Below are 5,681 nucleotides of genomic sequence, written 5' to 3'. Positions count from 1 at the left end.
GGCACAGTAGGAAATGCGGCGTACTCGTCCCGGATCAAGGCCTCAGCAGGCACCCAGAGCCCCAGGGAGCGGTTAGGTGTCCCATTCTTTCCTATCCCCCCCTACCAGTTTCCTCCCAAAGGGTCGGCACTCGGCAACCGCTAGGGAAAGCCCAACCGGCCTCCAGAAAGCGCTTCAGCAAGCCCACCGGGAGGGCCAGGGCCATCTCCTAGCCCCTGTGGGGAAAATGGCGCCTGTCTCCCCCTTCTCCCTCCTGGCTAGTCACAAGGGCCAGCCTCCCTCCCTCGCCACAAAATGGCGCCTCCCGCTGAGGCCCCAGAACCGGCATAATTCACTTGTCAAAGAGGCGGTGTCGGTCTGGGACGAGCGGTTCCATTAACCAGTCAGACGCAGCAACTTTGACCCCGCACTTTGCACGAGCCATTCAGGAGCTGGCTGTAAGGCCCCGCGAAGTTGACGTCAAGAAGGGGGGTGGGGATAGGGCGGTCTCCTTTCCGCATCACCTAAATTTGAGCCAATGGAAGGAAGGCAGCGTCTAGTGAGTGACGTAATGACAGCCCAATGGAGACTGGGGGCGGGCCTCAGACAAGCTATGCGGGTTGCGGGGCCTGGGGGCCGGGCGGCTGTTTCCTGTCCTGGTGCATGGTGGTCGGACGAAGGAATTGTTGGAAAATTTTCTCGGAGGTTCGTATATAAATGTGTTTTTACCCAGTGTGCATTATTCTCCGCCCGGCCGCCGCCCTCAGCGCGGCGGCGCGGGCCCACTAGGGCCCGGACTCTCACTCTGGCTGCTCAGCCTCGGTCGCAGGCCCTGCCGAACCTACGGCCGGACGCGGTAGCGGCGCCTGGGCAGAAGCGGAGTTTATTAATAACCCGCGGCCGCCACTCTGGGGCGGCGGAGCTTTTCTCGCTGAGGACGCTACCCCCCCCACCACCTTGTCTTTGCTCGCCGCGCCCCGCCCGTTCCCTCAGGGGACCGCCGAGGGGAGGGAGAAGAGGGGAGGGTGGAGCCCTTGGGAGCCTGACGGCGCTTCTCGGCTTGACCTCCGAGCGGAGCGGCTCCCCAGGCGCCGCGGAGGCGAAGCTCCTCCGTCTGGGACGCCGGGCCCGCGGCCCTTACCAGGCCCCAGCTGAGGCGCCCGCGGCGGGCTTGGCCGGGGGCCCGCTAGGGACCCCTCCTGCAATAGCACCCAGACTTTTCCTGCTACCCGGATCGTGCACATACTGCTTGTTTACCTTTTTTTTTTTTTTTTTTAAAACACATGAGGTCCAATACCGACTATTAGTAGTTGTCGGTTTTACTTTCCCTTTTTGTCGGTTTTGACCAAAGAGCGAAGAAATCTTTTAGTCGCTTTGTAGTATTATTACGGAACGTGAACAAATTTTTATTCCCTCAACTTTTGCTTTTTAACATTTTTTTTCTGCATTAATGAAGCTAGGCAGAAAGTAGTGAAGAGTAACAATATTGTTACTATACACGTTATTTTCTTAAAATAAATTTTATCCTTTGCGAGTTTCTAAACAGTTGGTCTGATCAGGTGGGGCTATCGTGAAAAGTATATTCTAGGTTGTGATTGAATTTGTCTTGGATCTGGAAGATGCATGTGTTTTTCTGTAGTTGAAGTTTCTTTAGTATTTAATTTTGTCGAATATGCCAGTTTTAGTTCATTGATAACTGTTTAGTAGAGAATATGTGAAGAGATTACCCAAACACTCAGTAACTGTTAGCCCGAAGTATTTTGACTACTTTGGAAATTCACTGATTAGCTGCCTGCAAATACTTGAGTATCTTTTTTTTTCCCCCTTATCGCCCTCCCCCTTTAAAAAGTTTTACTGGTATAATTGACAGGCCTTACAACTCACCCATTTAAAAGTGTATAATTAGGTGGGTTTAACATCCACACAGTTGTGCAGCCATTGCCACAGAACATGTTCATTGCTTCAAAAAGAAGCTGTACCATTAATAGTTAATCCCCATTTTCCCCTAACATGCTCCTTCTCTTATCACTCCTGTCCACTTTGCTAGCTCTTAAACAGTTCATAATAATTTAAAGGTTCATTCATGTTATCACAGATATCAGTACTTAATTTCTTTTTATTGCCAAATAATTATTTCGTTGTACTGACATCATTTGATAGGCTTTGGGTGGTTTCCCTTTGTTTGCATACTGCTGCTAGGAACATTCCTGCACAAGTCTGTGTGAATATTTTCACATAGTGAATCTAGGATTTAAAAAAAGTGTGGATTTGTACTTAGGAGTAGACTTGCTCATGTGGTAGTGAGATCGCTACCATTTTGTGGAACTGTCAGACTTTTCCTATTTTATATTCCTACAATTAGTAGATGAGCATTCCTGTTTCTTCATATTCTTAATAACATTTATTTTCAGTCTTTTTGATGGCTGTCATCCTAGTAGGCATGAAATGATATCTCTTGTGATTTTGAATTGTATTTCCCAGTGGCTAATGATGTTGAGCATTTTCTCACGTGCTTGTTGGCCATTTGTATGTTTTCATTAGAGAAGTACCTATTTGGATCCTTTCCCCATTTTAAAATTAGGTTGTGTTTTTATTATTGAAATGTAAAAATCTTTCATATGAAAATCCCTATTGGGGATTGGATATATGATTTAAAACTTGGCATGTTGGGATATTGCTGTGCAGTAAGATTCATTGTATTTATGGAAAGTTAAACTAGCTGTGTCAAGCAGTTCTTTACCCTCTACCATTACCTTAGCTTAATTATTTATGACAATTATGCAGTGTATGTTCATTGAAGGAGTACCTATTCAGCTCTGAGATTTTTCATCATTATATATATATATGTATATTTTAAGATTTATTTGTTCATACAGATCTGGGGTACAGGCCAGAGGCTCAGGGGCGTCGAGAGGCTCCACCAGAGACAGAGTGGGGAACAGAACATGCAGATCAATAAAGTACATTGTTGAGGGGAGCAGCGGGAGGGTCAGGAGACGACTGCTGCCCCACGTGGGTCAGCTCCCCTGCTGGCCAGGTTGAAGCTGGCCGGGATATAGTGGCTGGGTCTGCCTCTGGTGCTGCATTTTAATCCACTGTGCCACCAAGAAGGGCCCAGGGAGGTAGTTTTCAAACTTTTTTTTTTTTAGGTTTATTTATTTAGGTTTACCCAACTGAGGTACAGGCCAGAGGTGCAGGGGTGATGAGAGGATTCACCAGAGACATAGTGGGGAGCAAACAGGCAGAAGTATACTGCTGAGCAGTGGGTGGGTCAGGAGAGGTCTGCCTGGCCGTGTGGGTCACCTTCCTGGCAGTGAATCCAATTCATGTTTTGCAGCAGGCTTTGGATAGCTTCATTGTTCTACCAGTGAGGGCCCTCATCCAGTTTTTTTAAAATACTGCAGTGGGATCTGACCATGTAGGAATACTTTTCCATTAATGTCCACCCACAGGCATTTAACTCCAAACTACAGTTTTTGTGCTTAAAGTTAACATTTTATTCAGTTCCTTACTTTGTTTAGGCATTGAATTAAGTGGCTTGTTGAGTGATTTACATTTATACCCAAGTTTGGGGCCCTTCCTGGTGGCACAACTAGTTAAAGCACAGCACTATGAAGCTCTCTGCAACCACTGCAGCATGAGTTCTATCCCTGGCCAGGGAGGTAACCAACATGGCTCAGCAAACCTCTTCTGTCTCGACCTCTGCTCCCCTCAGCAGTGCACTTTGTCAGTGTGCCTGTTCTGCTGCCACTCTTGTCTCTGGTGAACCCTCTCACACCCCACACATCTGTACCCCAGGTCTGCATGCATGAATAAATAAATCTTAAAAAAAATAATACATATATACCTAACTTTAGATATACCTAAGTTCATTACAAACCCAAATCAAGTACAATGTGCCAGGCCTTGTTACAGGTACTGGGAATTCAAGGGTGAACAGGGCCGATGAGCCCTGCATTATGGAACTTAGAGTTTCAGTTAAAAATTCTGATAGGTGCTATGAAGAAAATAGAGTTCTCTGTCAGAATATGGGGATGGTGGTAGAACAGATATTTTAGATAGGTGGAGAACAATGCAAAAGTAGGAAGAGTTAGGTGTGTTGTAGAAACTAGAAGTTCAGCATGGCTGGATATATATATAATGGGCGGTTATAAGCACCTTCAGTATAATTTATGTTAAACTCATGTATTGAACATAATATAATCATAAATGTTAAGATCTAACAACTAATAGGACACAGTAGTTACCTTAAATGGCTCATTGTCTAACTGGGATGTGGGTGTTAAAAGGACTGGTTAGAGGAGCATTAGATATCAGCAAAAGCAAGATTCTGTTAACCTTGCTGTCCTTACCAGCATGCTTTGAGTGTATCTTGAGTGCTAAGTGCTTTATGTGTATTATTCACTTAATTCTTGGAACAGCCCTGTTAGGATCTGGGCAGTGAGGCAGAGGCACCATGAAAGAGCCTTAGGCTTGGACTACTCCTTTCTAGTCTCCTTACATGAGTAAGTATATATTTATACGCCCAAACTCACACGTCATCTCCTTTGCATCCCTGAGGCAAATTTAAGTGTTTCTTACTCTAATAATGCTTGTGTTTGTAGTAATTTAAAAACAAAAACTAGTTTTTCTTAAAGCCATGGATGACAGTAATAGGTTGTAAAAAAATTTTTTTGACTTATGGAATTAAAATTCTTTTGAAGCCTCCCTAATGTCTCAAAGGGTTATAACAGTCACAGTACTATGAAGCAACCTGCAGCCACTGCAGCATGAGTTCATTCCCCTGCCAGGCAGCTGACACACAATGGTGCAGCAGACCTGTCCCCTCAGCAGTGTATTTCAGTCAATCTGCCTATTCTGTTCCCCACTCTGGCTCTGGTGAATCCTCTTACCCTTCACACCTCTGGCCTGCATCCCAGTTCCTGTATCATAAGTAAATAAATCTTTAAAAAGAAAATCCCTTTTCTACCCCACCATCACTTCCAAGTCTTATTTCTGGGAGGTACCCCTTGGTATTTTTTTAAATATATATTTATTTGTACATCCAGAACTGGGGTGCAAGCCAGAGGTGCAGGGGCGGTGAGAGGATTCACCAGAGACAGAGTGGGGAGCAGAACAGGCAGATCAATGAAGTACACTGCTGAGCAGCAGGCGAGGCTGTAGAAGTCCGCCATGTCATGTGAGTCACCTTCCAGGCCAGAGTGCCAGAAATCAAACTGGTGCGTTTTAACCTGTTGTGCCACCAGGGAGGACCTGAATTTTTTCTAAAGTGAGATAACATTGGTTCACAGTATTGTATGATTTGGATATAGAGGCTTCCATCCCTTCAGATGTATGTGAGTACACAACACCCACCATCAAGGTACCCGTAGTTCTCTACCATAGTCTGTTCGGTACCTTCTACACTTTACACCTTCCCCATTTACCTCTGGTAATCTCAGGTCTACAGTCAAATATCTAGGGTTTGTTATTATTTTGGCTGTATCTGATTCTTTGTTTCTTACCACTTGAGTTTTGAACGTATATTCAAAGTGAGGTTCTTATTTTCTTTTTATTTTATAACAGTTTATTTTTACATCATTTTGTACATTTTTTTTTCCCATCTCAATTGTAATCCCCGCGGGTTTCCCATCACCAAGTCACCTGTGTGCCATCACCATAATCCTGTGCATTTACCTCCCCACACCCCAGTTTTTGATCCC

General features: G+C 45.1%; 1 protein-coding gene across 2 annotated transcripts in view; it reads left to right on the top strand.

Moving 5' to 3' along the window:
• The first annotated feature begins 572 nt into the window (after nt 1-572).
• The window catches only part of ZNF143 (zinc finger protein 143), a 51,516-nt gene continuing 46,407 nt past the window's right edge, over nt 573-5,681 (top strand). For both annotated transcript variants that reach the window (XM_004683056.2, XM_004683055.2), the window contains exon 1: nt 573-684. The gene's annotated coding sequence lies outside the window, so the exon portion shown is untranslated. The remainder of the gene's footprint in view (nt 685-5,681) is intronic.

This window comes from Condylura cristata, unplaced genomic scaffold (genome assembly GCF_000260355.1).
Source record: "Condylura cristata isolate star-nosed mole 26May11 unplaced genomic scaffold, ConCri1.0 scaffold00015, whole genome shotgun sequence".
Taxonomy (NCBI): Eukaryota; Metazoa; Chordata; class Mammalia; order Eulipotyphla; family Talpidae; genus Condylura; species Condylura cristata.
Note: the sequence above shows the minus strand (reverse complement) of the source record. Positions and strands in the feature narration are given on the sequence as shown.